This window comes from Physcomitrium patens, chromosome 3 (assembly GCF_059467195.1).
Source record: "Physcomitrium patens ecotype Gransden chromosome 3, ASM5946719v1, whole genome shotgun sequence".
NCBI classification, from domain to species: domain Eukaryota; kingdom Viridiplantae; phylum Streptophyta; class Bryopsida; order Funariales; family Funariaceae; genus Physcomitrium; species Physcomitrium patens.
Window position 1 is genome coordinate 9,372,075 of NC_143412.1, and position 6,000 is coordinate 9,378,074.

Genomic DNA, 6,000 nt, shown 5'->3' on the forward strand with positions numbered 1-6,000 from the left:
GGAGTGGATGCGCTTCGTTCAGAAGAGGTTGGGATTAAATAGACATACGACGTATATGGCTAAACGATTATCATATGCAATAATAGGCTTCTTCAAGGATATGGTGTTCAATTGGGCAGCGTACGTGGCCACCAGAATTCATGCAGAGTTGAGTTACAAGTGCAGGTCGGATAGAATTGCAACGCTTTTGTGTTCCAATCATATATAGTCTGCAATAGTTTATGAGTTGAGTCAACCGTTGCCGGAGAAAGGGAAGACGATAGCAGCTCCAGTACTACCAAAACGGAGGAGCAATTTATTGGCACTTCCATGGGGACCAGGAGAAACATGCCAGCAGGCGGGAGAACCAATGAGTGTTCGGGAGAGGGTTCCAATGGCTCAGCGAGACAATAGACCAGTGGACATCGAACACCAGAGGAGAACAGTGTGAAAGAGTGAATTTTGGTATAATTATCCCAATTGCAGTAGACGACAAACGAATTGGTTGATCACACGAATTTTAAGCAGCAATTGGTGGCGTGTAAGAGGAAAATCGCAGAACAACGTCAAAAACTGTTGGAACAAGATCGGGTAAATAGGGCCACCAAAGAAGCCAATTCGAGACTGGAGCATGCCCTTGGAGTAAAACAACAAGCATGGGAAAAGGAAAGAGAGCGCCTTCACTAAGGAATGGCGCATCAGAAACAAGAACTCTCCAATTCTCTCAATCAATCGAAACTGGAAGTTGAGAAAATGAAGCAACAATTGGAATTGAACCAGACGAAGATGGCGACTTTGGAATAGGAAAAGAAGACGATGAGTGACCAATTCAGAGTGAAAACAGAGGAAATGCAAGGGGAGATCAACACTCTGAAGGAGGTTGCAAAGAAATTGGAGGAAAAATTGGTCAGCGTTCGACGGTCACAAGGGTCAATTGAAGGTTCAATTGGCGAATTGGAACAGAAGGTGAAGCAACAACAATACCAATTAGAGGCGAGAGACATCCAAATTCTACAATTAGAAAGTCAAGTCCGTGAATTGGGAGCACTTAATGAAGATTTAACGGCTAGATTGAACATAGTCCCAATAAATGTATCAGACGGGGAAGACAAAGAAGTGACTTTAGAATTGTAATCAGTAGCTATGAGTATGGGCAATGCTAAGGAGTCATCAGTTCAATTTCGAACTGGGTGTTTGCGAGGACGTTGCACAGTTAGGAGTGGAGCTATGTAGAATAAGTAGTTATTTGTTGATTTGTAGATACTTAGTTTATAGTGTAAACAGGAATAGATGACTGTTAGAAAGGTAGTTCAGTAGTTAAAATGGATGAATAGTTAGGAAAAGCAGTTTTCATTAGAGATGTAGCAGTTGGTATCTCGTGGTAGGATAAGGAGGATGAGAGAGAGGAAGAAACTGCCATTACTGTGATAGTGTGAGCCGGGGTTAGCTTGGTGCTACCTCTTTTCTTTTGTTGTTATGTTCTTTGAAATAAGAGTATTGAGAGTTTCTTAATATTGTGAAGTGAATCATGGAATGAAAGTGTGAATGGAATTATATGTTATTGAAAGAGAAGAAGAAAGATTGAATGCTGAAATCTGATTGTAGTTCAGTAGAAAGAGTGAATCTGTGGTTGTGTGAAACACTGTAATGTGAATGGTAGTTATGTGTGAAGAATTCCAGTAATTGGAATGAGGGTAATTGTGTGCTGAAGCTGTGATGTTGCGGTATTACAGTTGGAGATTATAAGAGTGAAGATATATTGGTGGAAATAACAGTTATTGGTATGACTGAATTGTTGTAAGGAAGAGATTGATAAGGTGAAAGGAGAGATTATAGTTTCCTTCTGTGCTTAGACAATGGAAATAGAGACGATACATTGGAGGTAATTAATTGTGTGACCATAACGTGAACGCTTAAACAACTAGTCATTCCCCGTGTACGAATCCCCCTATATGGATTTATTCTGGGAGGTTTCTTCCGGAATAAGTAAAACGAGCAACCACAGTAGTCTAGAATACACACTTTTTCATCTTCGCATATAATCCTGCATCTCTTAGTTTTTGTAATACAAGACAAATATAAACTTCATGCTCTTTTATGTTCTTAAAATAGATTAAAATATTATCTAAATAATACACAATAAAATCTTCAAGAAACTCACAAAAGACATCATTCATTAGATGTTGAAAAGTAGTTGGTGCATTCATGAGTCCAAAAGGCATGATATTATATTCAAAATGTCCAAACCTAATTTGGAAAGTAGTCTTCCATTCTCTTTTTTTCATATCGACTAGGTTATATACTTCTTTTAGATCTATTTTTGTATAGAACTTTACTTGATTTAGTTGATTAAGAAGTCTTGAAATCAAAGGTAGAGGATACCTATTCTTATGGTGATCTTATTAAGTCATCAATAATCTACATATATCCATAGAGATATGTCATTTTTCTTCATAAATAAGATAAGAGCACTAGCTAGAGATTTAGAATGGTATATAAAGTTCTTAACCAAGTTTTCATCAATATATTCTTTGAATGCAACTAAGTCATTTTGTGATAGGCTATAGATTGGTCCAAATGGTGGTTGAGTTCCTTCTTGAAGATTAATGGTACAATCATAAAGACCATGCTCTAAAAGAATACCTATATTTTTTTTTTCAAAAACGTCCTAAAAATCTTGATAATAGTTAGGAATATCACTTGATATCTTTTCACCATCAACAATGGATGTGGCATATATAGCAAAAGATGGCCCTTCATTTGCGGCATACATGAAAGCTCTCGCACCTACCAATAAGGATTTGGATGTACTAGACTTATGGATTTTTATTTGCCTAGTAAGACCTTGGACTAAACTATAGAAGAAATCAAGATTGCAAGAAATCCAATCTATTTGAGAGTTATATCTTTCTAAAAAAGATAATTCTAAAATGATTGAATTAGAAAGAGATTATTAAATATTATATTAAATATTACATAACTATTATATTACATTAATTATATTAAATATTACATAACTATTGTATTACATTAATTATATTAAATATTACAAAACTATTGTGATAACTAATTGCTACTTCTATAAGAATAGTTTCATGTATAACATCTTTGGAAGACAATGAATGTCCATCTATTACTTCTACATGCAGAGGTTTAATTTTCTTAATTAAAGTTATATCTTGTTTTTTGAAAAAATCTTCGTCTATAAAATAAGATGAGGCTCTTGAATCCAACAAGGCTAAGACTTTGTGATTTTTTAGTTCTAAACAACTTAGTGGAGCAGATTTGACTATATTATGTTGTGACAATTCATTTCTCCCTAAATTAATAAATTTGACTTTTTTTTTAAACTCTTGCTTGGGTTGAAGAATGTGTATTTTATCTTCAAAAGAATTAATAGAGATTTTTTCTAATACTAATCCTTAGAGTTGAATAAGAATCTTTGTTAATTTTTTTAGAGGACCATAAATGATATAGGATTTTTTATCAAGTGTATCAATTTTTATTTTAATTGCTCCTAACAATGGTTTATTTAATAGTAAAAAATAATAATTCTTACTTAGATGCATATAAATAGTATAAAAAATAAAGAAATATTCTTTATTTATTATCACCCTACATCTATTGATTTAGCCTAGAGAAATATCTTAACTTTGATTAGCTATATTAATTACATAAAGAAAAGGGTCATTGATACTAAGGCCAAATTTTTTCATAGTTTTTATGAGCATTATATTTAAACTCCTACCTCTATGTACAACCATATAGGAGATGATCTTATCAACTATTGATACTTTTAATTCTATTACCTTGACTTCTTATGCCTCTTAAATTATTCTTACATGGACTTGGATTTTTATCTTAGATCTTTGATGCCTTTTAATAGGCAAGTATATTTTAAAAATCCATCTTATCATTGAAAAAACCTCCAATAATTGTGCAATGGTTATATTCACCTTAAATTTATTTAATTTTTTTAATAAATCATAATATTTTTTTTGGTCTTTAATTTTTAAGAAAAATGAGGTTTTATATTTTGATTTAGAAATTTTAAGACCTTTCTACTCTTTTGTAGAAGAAAATCCCTCCACATGAATTTTTCTATGATTTAATTAGGACTTAGGATTTAATCTAAGATTTAATTAGGATTAGAATTCGATTTAGAACTTAATTAAAATTTGATTAAAATTTATTTAGAATTTTATTAGGATTTGACCTAAAATTTGATTAAGTTTTAATTAGGTTTTTAATTAAGATTTGATTTAGAATTTGGTTAAGATTCATTTAAGGTTTTAATTAGAACTATATTAATATTTCTATTTATAATATTTCTTTAAGATTTTTTATATTTCTTTTGTAACTTCTTTTAAATTTATTTTAATTGATTAAAATTTGATTGAATTATTAGGAATTATTTGAAGTTTATTTAAGGCTCTATTAGACTTGATAGAATTGTTGTTATATTATTACTTACTTTTCAATGCTAGATATCTAATACATTCTCAAGTAAGAATTTATGCAATACAACGATGTCTAGTCAACATGTAATTGAATGCACTCCAAAACAAAGTAAAATCTAGAGCACACATTTACATTAATATGGAATCAAATATAAAGAATTGTCTCACAAGATCATGCTAAAGCAATCAATTGAAGAGGTTTTAAATCTAGGAGTGTACCTACTATGACAAAGACGGAATTCAATTTTATAAGTATACTGCTTCACTTGAAGAGATCATTTGAATGACTTTTAACTCTAAGTGAAGTCATTGCTATTGCACTACTGGAATAGAGACATAATCCTAATCAAACTATGGTATTTTTCAACCTTGTCTCAATTCGTCATCAACCTTCTCATTTTGTGAGACATTCAAATTAAGTTATATGTGAATCAACCATTATATACAATTATCATGATCAATTTAAATTGAATTAGAAGAATTAAATTTGAAATAGATGATAAATTGTGAATAAAGATTAATTGAAATGAGATGAATTTTTAATTATGGATGAAAAGTTATTATAGATGAAAATTTATTCTTAAATAAAAATTTATCTTAGATGAATTTTAAATTTTGGATGATAATTACTATTAGATAAAAATAAAAATAAATAATATAAAAAAATAAAAATAATTATATAGACTTAAATGAACTCATATAAAGAATTTTTTTTAAGGTATATTTTTGTTGAGTTATTTGAGTACCTTGTGTAATATATAAAAGTAGTTTTTATAAATTAAGAATATTAAGAATTTAAGACAAAGTAAAATACAACTTAAGTAATTATATTAGAAGTTAATTAATAATTATAAATTAAAATAGACTTCCAATTAACAAGAATTAATTTTGTTTCACAATATTCAAGGAAAAAAAAATTGCTTAAGAAAAGGATGCAGACTTGGCCAAAGGCTTTACATTTGTCACAAGTAGAAGAAACCAAAGTGATGAGGTTTTACCATTTAGAATTAGTTTGTATAAAGGAAGGCTGAGAGACATTGGCTTATATTTGAGTATTATTAAAAAAAAAGAAAATTGGTTCAACAGGACTTTTAAGAATATTAGGCACCAATCCTATAACTATCTTTTACATGATAGGTTCTAGTAAAAGAGGCCAAAAGAATGAGATGGTGTACCATTGAGAGTAGTAGATGATTTAGAGATCAAACACAAGATGAAATGTAAGTTTTAGGATACATTATAGGTTTGATATAGAATATTTTGAGCTATCTATATTAATTTTAAAGAATATTATTTTTGGAAGAAATTATATAAAAACATGCAGTCTCGAGGTAAAGAGAGTTTGCCTCAAGAAAGCATTAGACTTCTAGTTGCTACTAAATATTCAATCAAGTCTAAGATATAAAAATACTAAGTTTATATATATAATATTTTCTCTTTTTGGACAATTATATCAATACATAAGCCCATGTACCAAAAAAACACCCAAATGTATGATAAAGTATCTTAAAACCTTATATATCCTTATGAGAAATGTTTCTCAAACTTCAATAGCTCATAT